Below are 16,550 nucleotides of genomic sequence, written 5' to 3'. Positions count from 1 at the left end.
AAAAAATGGAAAGAAAAAAAAGGCCTTAAAAACCCCTTTTTGCGGGGGACCCTGGTTTAAAGGGGAAAAATTCTAAACAAGGTGAAAACCCCTTTTTAAAAGGTTTTTTTAAAAAGGGGTTTTAAAAGGGGGAAAAAAAAATTTGCCCTTCCAAACCACCCTGGTCCTTTCCAGCCCCCTCCAAGCCTTCTCAAACCAGACCCAGGGGAAACAGACCACCCACACTACTGTCTAAGGGTATGCAGAGATCTAAGCAATGGAGTGCCCCACCCATAAAGTAGGAGTGGTAAGTCACCTCCTTACGGAAAAGCTCACAATGACTTGTTACTCCACTCCCCAGCCCTGCCTAATTGCTTGTGTCCCTAGGAGGAAAACTTGCCCTTCATGCAAAAAACTGGATGTCCATCACTCAGGACTGGTGGGTGCTCAACATTGTATCCCAGGGGTACAAATATTACTTCCATTCACTGCCAACCCCAAAGTGGGTTTCCAGATGTTCCTCCAAACCAGTGGGCAGAGGTCAAAACCAAGTACTTTCCCTTCTTGGTATCAGAGCTATTCAGCCGGGTTCCAGTAGAACAGAGGGTCAAGAAATTTCACTCCAGACTCTTCCTGGTACCCCTGGAGAGGGCTCTTGGCGCCCAATCCTGGATCTTTCCATTCTCAACACCTTCCTGGTGGTACCAAAATTCAAAATGCTTACCCTGCAACAGATTCTTCCTATGCTAGCCAAGGATACCTGGTTAGGATACCTGGTTAGTCACCCTAGACTTAAAGGAATCCTATCTGCATATCCCCATAAGGGAATCCTGCAGGAAGTATCTACATTTCAGGGCAGGGTCTATGCATTATCAGTTCTCTGCACTTCCCTTTGGCTTATCTACTGCACCCAGAATATTCACAAAATACCTGGCTCCAGCCATTGCATACTGCAGGCAGAGAAATATCCAAATTTATCCGTACTTGGATGACTGCCTGATTCAGGCTGACAGTCAGGAATTGCTGTTGCAGCACCTGACATTTGTGAGCAGCCTTCTCACCTCATTGGGGTACACCATCAATGAAAAGAAATCAGAACTGGTACCCAGTTAAAAGATTGTATTCCTGGGTGTAAGCTTGGACACAACTTCCCAGATGGCATTCCTGACCACAGAAAAACAAGTCTATCTGGCAGACTACTTCAAACAAGTGGTTACCAGAACCCAGCTATCTGCAAGAAAAATACTGCAAACCCAAGGGTTCATGGCCTCATGTATACTGCTGATTCCATATGCAAGACTGCATATGAGGAAACTCCAATGGTACTTAAAAAGTCTTTGGTGCCAACATTCTCAGGACCTGGAAACAGTCATTCCTATCATACCCTGTCTAAGGACAGAGTTCCTCTGGCGGGCAGAAGCATGCAACCACAATAAGGGACTGCCATTTACTCAACCCCAAGCTACTCAGACCCCAACCATAGATGCATCAGACTATGTCTGGGGGGCACACATGGACAGAAAATGTATTCAGGGCCAATGGAGCCCAAGTCAAATTCATCTGCACATTAACCAAAAAGAGATGTTAGCTATACAGAATGCCCTGACAGCTTTCGGATCCCTAATCTTTCCAGGACAACTGCTAATGAAAACAGACAACACCACAGTTATGTGGTACATCAACAAGCGGGGGGAACCCATTCCTACCCACTCTGCAGGCTAGCCATGACCCTGTGGAACATGGCCTTGGACATTCAAGTCCATCTGCAAGCTCAATTCCTGCCAGGCAGATGACTTTAGCAGAAATCTCCTAGACCCACACGAGCGGCAAATGGAGCACAGCACCTTCAACCTTCTGATTTCAGAAATGGGGGACCCCAGGGGTGGATCTCTGTCTCCCCCTACAACCACCAGCTCGGCAAATTCTGCCAGGAATCCTCACAGCAGGGCCTGGAAAGTGGATGCCCTATCTTTTCAGTGGGTAAATCTGTTAATCTATGCCTTTCCCTCTGCCCTCCTTTCAAGAGTATTACTCAAGATAAAGCAGGACAGACCAAGGACAATTCTGATTACGGACTGGCCACGCCAGCACTAGTACCCACTCCAGCGCAGCCTGACATCGGTGCCACCCTGGCACCTGCACACCAGAATCCAACCCTTCTCTCTCAGCAAGAGGGACAGATTCTGCATCCACAACTGCAAACCCTAAATCTTGCAGCCTGACTTATTCCTTGAATTCTCCCCCAGCAACATTAAGCAAACAGGTGCTAGACGTCATTTTTGAAGCCAGAAGACCCAGTACAAGAAAATCCTATGCTGATAAGTGGAAAAGGTTCTGGTCATGGATTCCAGTCTAAAGGAGTGGACACAACTCTGCCCTCTCTGCCACTTATCCTGGACCTAGCAGATCTACTCCACAAAGGCCTGTCCTTCTCCTCCATTAAGATACATGCCTCATCCATTTCTGCTCATTACAACACTGAGCCACCTCTCTTCTCGCACGCTCTTATCAAATGGTTCCTGAGAGGGGCAAACAACTTAAGGCCACCAAGGAGAGCACCCACCCCTGCTTGGGACCTTAACTTTGTACTGGAAAAGCTCACGCTTCCCCCCTTTGAACCTGCTGTATCAGCAGAGTTAAAATTCCTCTCTTAGAAAACAGCCTTGCTTCTAGCCATCACTTCAGCTAGAAGAGTGTCTGAGCTGCAAGCACTCATGGCTGTGGGAACCCTTCATTATTTTCCATGCTGACAGGGTTTCCCTCAGGACTAACCCTTCCTTTATGTCCAAAGTGGTGTGCAGTGTGGCTCTCAACCTTGATAGGACTAAGCCCTTCAGAAAATCTGACCAGCAATAGGGGCAGAGGGCAAGACCATTTCAAAACAAACCATTTCCAAATGGATATTACACTGCATCCATTTCTGCTACAAGCACCATGTGAAACCAACCCTCAGGGTGTCAGAACACATTCCAGTAGGGCAACATCTACCTCTACAGCATTTCTCAGGGGAGTCCCTACCAGGGACATCCTGGAGGCTGCTACCTGGAGTTCTGTACACACCTTCACCAAGCATTACCACCTGCCTATCTTTTTTTCCAAATCCAGGGCAGGATTTGCTACAGCAGTCCTGCATCACATACTAGCCAGCCCTAACTCTTCTTGACTGCCTCTACCCTTTATTCAGCTTTGAGAATCCACCCAAGTGTGATGACTGCAACAGTGAAACATGAAGAACATAGTACAGTTGTTTACACTTACCATAGATGTAGATGCTCGAGTGTATTCACTGTTGCAGTCCTGGTTTCCCTCCCTCCAGCCCCCTGGTTTTTCTCTCTGTCTCTCCCCTACCTATGGCTATTACTAACCCCTTCTGGGGTATTGGTATTCGTATTTACTTTTTACTGGTGGTGTGTTCCCACCATAACCTAGCTCCCTATTTGGGGGGCTCCTGACGTGGGGCAAGAAAAACTGATGTAATGCCGTCGGCTGTCTGTTTTTATACCCCTCCTGACGTCAGTCCTGGAGCGACAACATCCGACGTAGAAATACTAATTCTCTGGTATTCTGGGGCTACCTCCAGGCAGATAACCCAAGTGTGATGACTGCAACAGTGAATACACTCTAACATCTACATTGTGGTAAGTGTACACAACTGTACTTTCTTCTTTGAGCTAGACACGTCAGGTGATTTGGAAAATAAGGTTAAACTGTGTGGCTGTTGGACTTTTGGAAATTGAGTGTGAAAAATGTATCTTAATTTGCGTGTTCTGCTGCTATTCTGTGCTGGATCCAAAGTCTTTTTAAGACGCACAGTCTTGCTGGCTGTTTACTGCTGAATTAGAGACACAGAGCTTTGCATGACTCCATCTGTAGTCTGTTTAAAGCACCAAGCCTTTCAGATTGCACACTGATCAAGAAATATATTTTGCATTTATAAGCACAGTTACACATAACTTATTTTATAACAAACGACACGTACTGTTTCTGTCAGATTGTAGCATATATTTACAAAGTTTTCCTTCATTATAGATATGAATGATGACTTCTACAAAATACCTCTCTGTCCTTCTCTCACATAACTGAATTACTACAGTTGCTATATAGAGTGCTAGTCACGCACATAGATGATATATCCTCTTGGTATCTTTTTTGGCCTTCTGTGGGAAGTCACATAATGTCTGTTTTTAGACTTTTCTATTGTCCTTTTGTGATTTACTTGTAAGCACTTTTGCTGATGTGAGGATGCCATTAACAGAAATCTGAAAGGAAACGTCTGTACAAGCTGTTCCTACTGGAAAAACATCACGTGTTGCTGAATTTATAAAAAAGGATGTCTGTTAATATATATTTGTTCTGCAAACATGAGAAAATCGTGTAATGCTTGCTTTACAGTATTGCTTTGTTAGGCATTTTCTTTTTGATGCTGTGAAGAGAAGCCTGTCTGTTATACATATAGTATGAATGCACATTTTAAACTCTATACGTATATTCAAGCAAACTTTTTCTTTCAGCATATTTACAACACAGTTAATTTCAGCCTTATATTCATATCTAACAATTCCCTCTATTTTTAAACGTACTCGAAACATTTTATACTGATATGTATTTTTTTATCACATTATGTAGAAAACACATTAAGAAACAAAACCTTTAGTCTTTTTTTGATAGTAGTCAAAGTGCAATTTTACATAGTTAATACAATTAGATCAAGTATTACTACCAAAACTGAATATTTATCAACTTTTCTTTTGCAGACCATTCTGTGAAAATATTTCATCAATAATGAGCTGTGTCTGCTTTAATTTTATTTTTTAATTTATTCTTTTGCAATTACAGAATTTAATTTATGACGTAGAACAGTTCCATTAACTCTTTGCAACTGTTGAATTAACTATAAGAGACAAGAACCATGTGCTACTGCAAGCATTTATACACTGCTGAAAATATACAGTTTCAATGTCATTTTAATTATAACATTATGGTCATGTCTCTGAACTGCCCATTAATATCCTGGTTGACAGTGAAGTGAACATAAAGTACTGAACTGGGCTTAAAGAATGCTATGTATGTATTAGTCCATTAGCTGTATGAGTTGTATAGCATTAGTAAAGCAATTTTAAACCCATTTCTTGTATAGCTTTGCAGTTTAACATGTTACAAATACAATTTAATACTAAACAATACAATAATAACTAGCATAAAATATATTGGACTTTCAGATTTAATCTGTTTACCAGTGTTTCTTATGCATTAATACCTGTTTTTTCCTTCCCCCCCTAAAAGAGTATTGTCAAGAAGGAATGACATTTTTTTTTCCTGTAGCTCTGTTTCAGACCCTTGTTGTTTATTTTTTTGTAGCTTTATTTCAGACCCTTGTGCAGTACTGCTTATACAGTCAGTGTAAAACTGAGAGAGTGACCCTCCCCCTGTAGTATACTGCAGTATTGTTTATTTGCTTTAGACTGTACACCAGCCCAATACTTTGGCCACACATCTGCTCCACTAGACTATCAAATTATAGACCCATGTCTGATTTGATAATTTTTATAAAGCTTTTGCTGTTTATTACCACTAGTAGGCATTTACACCCTCCTGCACAATTGATTTAAACTGTATGTATACTATAGCCCATTTGCTGGCTGTACTTGATGCAACTGAGGTTTTTTTTTTATTTTAACATTTACTTGCAAATAGATCATCAGTGACATATATGCACAATTGTGACATTTTATTACAATTACCAAATAGTGTTGCATGTAAACATTTTAACAACTATGTTTTAATAACAATGATGCTTTAGAAAAACTCAAGATACTTGTCTAGCAATCAGTTTTTTTATCTTATCTTTCCAACAGTTTCTGTAACCATTCATCCAGTCTAGGAAGGTCTGAGCTCACATTTTATACTCTATAAACTATAGTTAATTATTTTGGCATTTTTCCTTTAATTTGATTGTGATTTGCATAACTATGCATTTATACTACATAAATGGACATTATTTTACAATTAGCTTACATGGATTTCAGTATTTTTTTATTTTTATCTATTTAACTGTCCTGCCATTAATTTTACAAACACTGTTTGACTGATACCATCTGTGATTTTCTTTTTAAAATTCAGAACTTTAACTGTTTGGTGTTACTATACAATTATATAAAAATTGTAAAAAAAATAGAAATAGATATTAGCTTAACTAACACGTTTATATTCACATTATTTATATTTGCTGTTGTCTGCCTTTTGCTTTTGTGCATTGTAAATAAATGTACTCTAGATGAAAAGAACATACATGCATGTTTGTCTTATATCTGTATATCTTTATACAAGCATGTCAGTCTTGTGACTTTAAATCTTTACTCTTATTAGCTATTTGTATTTAATTTTATACACTAGAACAGTTTAGTGTAACTATTTTTATTTAATTGTTATACACTAAAACTGTTGTGTACCTTTTGACTATGCTATTAGAATAGCAGTTATATGGTCTACTTTACTGTACTACTGATAAATGTCTTGCTTTAACTGAATGAAAGTAAAACATTTAAGAATGATTTGTCCAGATTCAGATCCTACCATCCTACCATGTATTTTTAACCATTTTCAAAACCTAAACATATTATAAAATATATTTCTTTTGGACAGATTAGCTGTGTATGCAGGAAGTTCCCAGCCTCTGTCAGTTCAGCTAATTTATTTCCTTTATCCTGCAACTGCTGTTGAAGAATTTCCTGTAATGTTGCATGGTCTTTCTGACATTCTTTAGTAAGCTGTTCTGCTGAATTTGAAACTCCTATGCACTTTTGAAAAGATGTATGTATAACTTGTCTAAACTTCCTGAACTCATTGTGTCTGTTTGTTAGAAGTTTATTACATTATTTTGTAACAAAATGTACTAGAGGTTCTATCAGTAACTGATTTGACTGTTGCAACTCTGAAATAAACCTAAGAAGCAGAAAACAAAAATGTGTACCAAAACGTCCAAAAAAACGGATTGAAGATAAGAACTCCAGGAACCACAATGAGACAGTACTTTTGAGCGCTTTCTTTCACTTTAATGTAGTGAACTTCTTCAGAAAAAGAAGAGACTTCCCATACTCTTCTTTTATAGTAACAATAAAGGAAATGATGTCATAAACTTAATTAATCAATTTAAATTATAAAACATGTATATACATATAAATACATAAAATGTTTAAAACTCTTATATGTTTGCATAATACATCTTTTAAATACTTATTAAATAAAAGTGACATAATTTCAAAGTATGTTTTATGTGTCACTTTTGTATATATGTGTGTGCATATGATTGTTTCACTGAAGCTTTAGTAAAGTTCACCAACCTTCTTTCTAAGAAAAACAAATACTAGTTCAGTAAGTTATATGTATTTTTTGTACAAATGCCCTTACTTTCACAACCATGTTACAGTTCTTACTTTGACATTCAAAATATTTCATAAATTTTATAATTTTATGAACATATATAAATGTAAACATGTGAATATATGAATCTCCTACACTTGTCCTAAATACCAAAGTGAACTATAATGAAAGTTCAATACATTAATCTGAACTCAAAATGTAATTAAATAAACTAATCTCCAAATTTGATGAAAATTGTTACTATAGTAGATGTGTGTGTACAAAGCATGTGCACATATATATATATATATATATATTTATGTACATATGTAATAAATGTACACTACTTAATAAAATGAATTGATTAATTTAGCCTGTTTTAATAAAAAAAGTATATGTGTGTATATATTACTAATTTAATGCATAATGATCTACCTATCTACCAAAAAACATTTTAAATTAATCATCTCATTTAGGCCAGGTGAATGGTCTGCCCCCAACAAAAGTTGCCACAACGCCTCTCTTTGTTCCAATTTGTTGTTTAAATCACCAATGAATATTCCCTGATCTATCTGTTCTAGGATGAAAAATTCAAACTTTTTGAAATTTTCACATTCCAAAGCATGTCTTGCTAAAGCATTATTTTTGTCCTTTTTCCTAATAGCCAGACTGTGTTCATATATTCTACGTTTTAGTAGTCTCTTGGTCTTTCCAATGTAGTAACATTGACACGTAGAACAACTTGCCAAGTAAACCACAAATTGACTATTGCAATTGTAGTACTTAGAAGCCCACATAATTCTACCAAGATGTTTAATTTTAACAAAGGAGCTATTACTGATAAACCTACATTGTTTACAGTTACTACAAGCATAAGTTCCTTTCTTGTTGACCACCATTCTTTTTTGACATTGTTCTGAATTATTTGTTCTTTCAAGAATCAATTTAACATTCGTGACCATTTTATAGGTGAACTTTGGTGATGTACCCAAAATGGTCACCAATTCCCTATTACCTAAAATGATGTTCCAGTTCCTCTCTATTATGTTTTTTATAAACCACATTTCATCTGTTATGGGTAAGGGAAAAGCACTTAGAAAGTCTTGCCTAGTGGTGACCATTTCTTTTCTAACAGTACTAGGTGCCCCTACTATCATCTGACTGTAAAATGGGTTTGGCTACCCCCTTTCTTAGCTCTGTCACTTCTTTTTCTAACTTTGTTAACCAATGTTGGTCGTAACCTCTTTGTATAAACAGTAGGGGCACCTAGTACTGTTAGAAAAGAAATGGTCACCACTAGGCTAGACTTTCTAAATGCTTTTCCCTTACCCATAACAGATGAAATGTGGTTTATAAAAAACATAATAGAGAGGAACTGGAACATCATTTTAGGTAATAGGGAATTGGTGACCATTTTGGGTACATCACCAAAGTTCACCTATAAAATGGTCATGAATGTTAAATTGATTCTTGAAAGAACAAATAATTCAGAACAATGTCAAAAAAGAATGGTGGTCAACAAGAAAGGAACTTATGCTTGTAGTAATAACAATGTGGGTTTATCAGTAATAGCTCCTTTAAAATTAAACATGTTGGTAGAATTATGTGGGCTTCTAAGTACTACAATTGCAATAGTCAATTTGTGGTTTACTTGGCAAGTTGTTCTACGTGTCAATGTAACTACATTGGAAAGACCAAGAGACTACTAAAGCGTAAATATATGAACACAGTCTGGCTATTAGGAAAAAGGACAAAAATAATGCTTTAGCAAGACATGCTTTGGAATGTGAAAATTTCAAAAAGTTTGAATTTTTCATCCTAGAACAGATAGATCAGGGAATATTCATTGGTGATTTAAACAACAAATTGGAGCAAAGAGAGGCGTTGTGGCAACTTTTGTTGGGGGCAGACCATTCACCTGGCCTAAATGAGATGATTAATTTAAAATGTTTTTTGGTAGATAGGTAGATCATTATGCATTAAATTAGTAATATATACACACATGTACTTTTTTATTAAAACAGGCTAAATTAATCAATTCATTTTATTGAGTAGTGTACATTTATTACATATGTACATAAATATATATATATATGTGCACAGGCTTTGTACACACACATCTACTATAGTAACAATAGTAACAATTTTCATCAAATTTGGAGATTAGTTTATTTAATTACATTTTGAGTTCAGATTAATGTATTGAACTTTCATTATAGTTCACTTTGGTATTTAGGACAAGTGTAGGAGATTCATATATTCACATGTTTACATTTATGTATGTTCATAAAATTATAAAATTTATGAAATATTTTGAATGTCAAAGTAAGAATTGTAACATGGTTGTGAAAGTAAGGGCATTTGTACAAAAAATACATATAAAGTACAGTTTTGTACCTACCATAAATGTAGATGTCCGAACTGGATAGCATCTGCAGTCATAACAACTGGGTTGTCCTGTCGTCAGGCAGCCCTTCCAGTCGACCGGATTCAAAGTCCGGGTCCGGCGGCTGATGTCGCACTTCACCCGACGTCATCCTGTTGGTCTGGTATAAAGGCATCAGCTGGCGCCATTTTTCCTCAGTGTTTCTTACCCCAGATGCCAGTAGCCCTCTTGAAGGCTAAAATTTAGATAGATGCCAATGTTTCCAAAAAGATAGAGGTAAACACAAAATAAGCATGTATGCACATATATACAAACAAATACACCATAAAGACTCCCCCACCAGCTAGCTATTAGAGGGTATACACCCTGGGAGTACCACAGAGGGAAGGAGGGAGGGTAATCCTGACTGCAGATGCTATCAGTTCGGACATCTACATTTATGGTAGGTACAAAACTGTACTATGTCCTTCATGGATGCATCTGCAGTCATAACAACTGGGTAGAATACCATAGCCAACAAGGGGAGGAGGATAAAACTAGATTATGGTGTGTTTAGGATCCCTTGCAGTACAGCAGTGGCAAACCCTGCTCGGGATCTGGAATATAGAGGCAAATTGTAATGCTTGGCAAATGTATGCACGGAGGTCAAGTAGCACGCCTCAATAATGTCTTTAGTTGCCACTCCTCGTAGAAGGCTGTGGTAGTGGCTGTGCCCTTGTAGAATGAGGTCTTATGTTCTGTGGAATTGGTTTCCATGGAAGGAGTAACAGAATCATTATGCAATTTCCTATCCATTTGGAGATTGTCTGTTTGGAAATAGCTTTTCCTTCCCTTCCTGTTGCATAGGCTACAAAAAGTTGGTCAGTCTTTCTGCTACTTTTTGTTCTGTCCAAGTAGTGACGTAGCTGTCTATGTACATCCAAGGTATGCAATATTCTTTCCCCTCTGTTTTGTGGGTTGGGAAAGAAGGTAGGAAGGTGGATTGCCTGGTTTAAAGACACTCTGGATACCACCTTAGGCATAAATGTAGGATTAGTCCTCATGGACACTCTATCTTGGTGGAAGATTAGGAAGGGTTGCACTGCCATTAAAGCCTGTAGTTCTGAAACCCTCCTTGCTGAAGTAATTGCCAGTAGGAAAGCAGTTTTCCATGACAGGTGTTGTAGGTCTGCTGTTGCTGCTGGTTCAAAGGGTGATAGTGTCAATTTTCTAGCACAAAGTTTAAGTCCCAAGCTGGTAATGGTGTGGTTTCCTTGGAGGTTTTACATTCTTGATTCCTCTGAGGAACTGCCTGAGCAAAGGGTGAGAAAAACAGGTGGATCAAAGCTGTATTCTGCTGAAATAGCTGATGCATGTATCTTGATGGAGGAGTAGGACAGGCCTGAATGAAGAAGTTCGGCTAGGTACTCCAGAATGTTAGGCATATCTATGTTTGACACATCTTTTCCTCTTTCAGTACTCCAAATGACAAACCTTTTTCCATTTTCCAGCATAGTTTCTTCTTGTTGAAGGTCTGCGTGCTTCAAGAATAATGTCTCTAACTCTTTGGGAAAGTTCTGGATTAGCTGCTGCAATGTGATGTTCCATGCAGTCAGTTGCAATGTTTTTAGGTTTGGATGTATGATGCTGTAGTTGTTCTGAGTTAACATCAAAGGCATCAGGGGGTATTGGCCACATATTGTTCAAGACATGCTCCTCAGCAGTGGGTACCAGTGTTGTCTTGGCCAGTTTGGAGCTATCAGGATTATCCTTGGGCGTTCTTCCTTGATTTTTAGTAATACCTTGTGTATCAAGGAAGAGGTGGGAATGCATATGCTGTTAGGCCTTTCCAGCTGAAGGAGGCGAATCCACTTTCCATGCTAGTGGGTGGAATGTCCTTGTGCAGAATTTTTGAGCTGGTGATTGGTAGGTGATGCAAATATAGATCTATCTGAGGCATTCCCCATTTCTTTGAGATGGTCTTGAAGATGTCCGGGTGCAGCTTCCATTCGTGGGCATCCGATGTGGTTCTGCTTAATATGTCTGCTAAATTATTTTCTTTTCCCGGTACAAATATTGCCTGTAACTGGATGTTGTAGCTGAGTGCCAGGGTCCACAGCTCCAAAGTCATTCTGCATGGGGTATGAATGAGTGCCTCCTGTTTGTTGATGTACCACATGACTGTGGTGTTGTCTGTCCTTATCATCAACTGGCCCTCTTTGAAATGGTCTGAACTTTTGGATTGCCAGTTTTACTGCCAGCATTTCTTTTAGGTTGATGTGCAGGTGAAGTTGATCCTGTGTCCACAATCCTTACGCATTTGTCCAGCATGTGGGCCCCCCATCCTAGGTCTGAAGCGTCTGTTGTGATGGACTGGCTTGCTTGACATCTCTTGAAGGGTAGCCCTGGGTTTGACTGGCATGCCTGAGGCCACCATAGGAACTCTGTTTTAAGCATGGAATTAGTGGGATTTCTGTTTCTAGGCTGTGTCTGTGTTGAGTCCATAAATTCTTTAGGTACCACTGTAGTTTTCTCATATGTAGTCTGGCAAGTGGAACCAAGATTATGCATGATGCCATGAAGCCCAAGGCCTGCAATACTTTTCTTGCTGTTAACTTGTTCAGTTTTGTTAGTGCCAAGAAGTAAAGAGGGAGGTCTTTTTGCTTTTCGTTTGCGAGGAATGCCGTCTGTTTTACTGTGTGCAATTCAGCCTAAGAATGTCCTTGTTTGGGATGGTATCAGCCTTGACTTCTGTAGATTGACTGTGTATCCCAGTGCTTGCAGCAAGTAAATGACCCTTTGTAAATCTGTTGTCAGCTTGCTTTTGTTGTCCCCTTGTAGCAGGCAGTCGTCTAGGGAAGGGGAAAATTTAATTCCCTGTAGTCTGCAATGGGCGATTACTGATGCCAGGCATTTTGTGAATACTCTGGGCAGTAGATAAGCCAAAGGGCAATGCTGAGAATTGATAGTGCTCTGATCCTGCAAGAAATCTGAGGTATCTTCTGCAGATTGGTCGAATGGGGCGTGCAGGTATGCCTCCTTGAGATCTAGAGTTACCAGCCAACCTCCTTGCCCAGCATGGGAAGAAGTTGCTGTAGGGTCAGCATTTTGAATTTTGGGACAATGATGTATGTATTTAAGGTGACGGACAGGTTAGAATTGGTCTCCAACTTTTTTCCTTTCTTGGAACTAGGAATAGTCTGGAGTAGAACCCCTTTCCTTGCTCTGCTGTTGGCACTCTTTCCACAGCTCTCATGTTTGCTAACTGCATTATCTGTTGTAGAGCCTCTGTTTTTTTGATTTGGCGGTAGATTTGGCATTCCTCTTTTGACTGGTAAAGTGTGGAAGTGGAACCCGTAACCTTGATCTATGGTTTGTAAAATCCACTTTCTTTTTGTTATATAGTGCCAGTTCTTTGAAAATAAGGTTAATTTTCCGCCTAGAGGAGCTGCTATTTGTTCCCTGGTAGGCGGATTTAGGGTTAAGTCACTGTGGTTGAGTTGATGTAGTGGCAGAGGTTGTGTCTGTGCCTCTGTTGTTACCTTGCCACTGTCGTCCTCTGTAGGCACCTCCCCTGGATTGGTTTCTGCCTCTGGAACGTCTATTCCTGCTCCTTTGATGTCTTGTGGAGTCAGGAAAGGACCAATTTTTGGCAGGCCAGTTCCTGCTAAACCTTGGGGTTGAACCTGCAAGAAATCTTTAACCGTTTGAACAGATTTTGCCTTTTCTTCCATTTTCTTCATAACCTGCTGGGCAGGTGTACCAAACAAACTTGTCTTATCCATAGGAGCATCTAGCAACTTAGCTTTAACATGATCCGGTGGAGCTTGCTCCTTTAGCCATGCATGCCTTCTTATCACTGTGCCAGTCATGGCTGATCTAAATGAAGCCTCCAGTGCATCATAGCCACATTTTAAGGAATGGTTACTAACCTGTTGTATGTTATTTACCATTTCTAATACATATTTCTTATCAAGAGATTCATCAGTGGTTAGTTTTTAGTTAACTGATCAAGCATAAACTCTTGGTATTGTATCATGTGAAACTGACAATTTAAAGCTCTAGCTGAGAGAGTAGCTGAAGTGTAGACCTTTTTACCCCATCTGTCTAATGACCTTGCTTCCCTTTCTGAAGGAATAGGGTTTTAAGCTTTGGTCGCTACTGCCTTGGGACCCTGGGATATAGTTTGGCGTCTGCAAGTGGGGCCTTGTAAAGGTGGTGATGAGTGTCTGGCACCCTGTAAAATCTGTCTGGTTTGGCAGGGGCTGGAGGTAAAGAATCTGGTACGGAGCAGACATCATTGAAAGCATCATCCACCACAGAGAGAACAGGAGGTATAGCTAAGGGCCTGTGCTGTGGAAGGTGCAGAAAGGTCCTAAGTCTTTTTCTGGAGTCTGAAAAATCCTGTTGCTGCCATTGGAACTGCTCTCGCATGGCATGTAAGGTTTCCCCAAAGGAGAATTCTTCTGGTGGGAAGCAGCTGGAATGGATTCTTCAGCATCAGAGTCTTCAAAATTGGAGAAAGGAGCCTCTGGCTGATCAGTTATGTCTGATTCATCGGCAGACTCATCAGAGGACACTGGCTCAGGGGGCTCTGCCCTGGAGTCTCTTCTCTGGGGCTGAGGAGGCCCTGTCTGGGTGAGATTGAGATCCTCTAATTAATGAAATTAAATCTTCTGCCAGAGTAAGCATTTGAGAACTAGAGGAGGGCCTGGTTGTAGGGGTTTAACAGGCACTGTTTTAGTAGTCTTTGCTGCTTTAGCCCTGGCGAAGGCCTTAATGGACATGGCTGCTGGAGGCCTAGCAGCACCGTGCTGGGGTAGAGACATCCAAGGAATGGTGTCTGATAAGTCAGTGGCAACCACCGTAGTGGATAAAATTTCTGAGGCCGTTTCAAGAGTGGTAGCAGGGGCCTCAGTTGTAGAGATAGATTCAGCTGAACTTTGAACAGTTTTCTCGTTTCGGCGAAACCGAGACACTCGCGATTTGCTTAACCATGGTTTCGCCGAAACCGCGGACCGCGAGTGTCGGTCTTTATCTTTGCGTTTTTGGCAGATTGGGTAGTCGGAGGATCCGGCGGCATAATGTCGCAAAATCAGAACCGAAAAACTGTTCAGCAAACTCCGACCGACGCCTAAGTGTTCGTCGGTTGAGCAAGCACAGGCGAACAGGCTGCTACGATGCGTGGGCTGGGCCTAAACAAGGCAGACAATAAGAGTGGAAATCTTTATGAGGTATTTGTTTCCCACAGGTTAAACAATTATTAACTTTTTTCTGACATCGGCTGAGGTAAGAAAGAGTCCCCAACGGGTACCCAGCTTTAGAAGTCTTCAGTAGTATTACGGTAGAAGTAATCTCTGGATCCGACCGACCGGCACTTGCGAACAGCTTCTGCTTCGGAATACTTAGCGGCAAGAAAGACTGAGGAAAATGGCGTCGGCTGATGCCTTTATACCCGAAGACCAACAGAGATGACGTCGGGTGAAGTGCGACATCAGCCGAAGCCGGACCCGGACTTTGGAATCCGGCTGACTGAAGGGCTTTCTGACGACAGGACAACCCAGTTGTTATGACTGCAGATACATCCATGAAGGACATCTTACTGAACTAGTATTTGTTTTTCTTAGAAAGAAGGTTGGTGAACTTTATTAAAGCTTCAGTGAAACAATCATATGTACACACATATATACAAAAGTGACACATAAAACATACTTTGAAATTATGTCACTTTTATTTAATAAGTATTTAAAAGATGTATTATACAAACATAGAAGAGTTTTAAACATTTTATGTATTTATATGTATATACATGTTTTATAATTTAAATTGATTAATTAAGTTTATGACATCATTTCCTTTATTGTAACTATAAAAGAAGAGTATGGGAAGTCTCTTCTTTTTCTGAAGAAGTTCACTACATTAAAGTGAAAGAAAACACTCAAAAGTACTGTCTCATTGTGGTTCCTGGAGTTCTTATCTTCAATCCGTTTTTCTGAAATAAACCTGTTACATCTGGTGACAGAACATAACTGTCTAACCTTTGAATATAATGTCAGCATATTAGTGGCATGCACTGTATTTTTATGACATTGTACACACTATAAACATTTTTTATACCACACACGATTTTGTTTCAGATAACAGTCAAATATTGTAATCCATTTGCATAATGCCTTACTATTAACTTGCAATCCATTTGCATAATGCCTTACTATTAACTTGCCCTAATAAGGTTTTACATTTGCTAATATGCTGTATACACATTTATTCTGTTATTATTATTACCTGTATGGCATTCATACTGTATGTAACACAGAATCATTTTCTTACCAGTCAACAGAGAGGCAGATGGCCAAGCTGCTTTACTGTAGATGGTTGAAAAGTCTCTGTAGTCACTTGTGAAGTTGGTACAGCAAAACTGGCAGTTTCAGTCTTACAACTTTGTCGTGTACCTTTCTTGGAGAATTTATGGAACTGCTCACCTTTCTGCAATGCAGTCTCTCTGGATTTAGACGTCTAATGAACCTTATTGCTACAAACTGTAGAAAATTGTAGAAATCTGTACTTCACATAAACGTTACTGCGCTTCTACAGGAGTGACCTTATACAAGGCATTACCCATTCACTTCCCCTGTTTTTGGATACAGGCTAGGAACGTTGTCAAAGGGTCACCATTGAAAATTTTATTTTAATTCACGTGCTCTGCTTTAGTGCTGTTCTGTATCCAAAGTCTTCTTAAGACACACAGTCTTCCTGGCTGTTTACTGCTGAATCAGAGACACAGAGCTCTGTGTGACTTCATCTATTAGTCTGTTTAAAGCACCAAGCCTTTCAAATTGCACACTGA

This window comes from Protopterus annectens, chromosome 4.part0, assembly GCF_019279795.1.
Source record: "Protopterus annectens isolate FY-2018-M chromosome 4.part0, PAN1.0, whole genome shotgun sequence".
Lineage (NCBI taxonomy): Eukaryota > Metazoa > Chordata > Ceratodontiformes > Protopteridae > Protopterus > Protopterus annectens.
Note: the sequence above shows the minus strand (reverse complement) of the source record.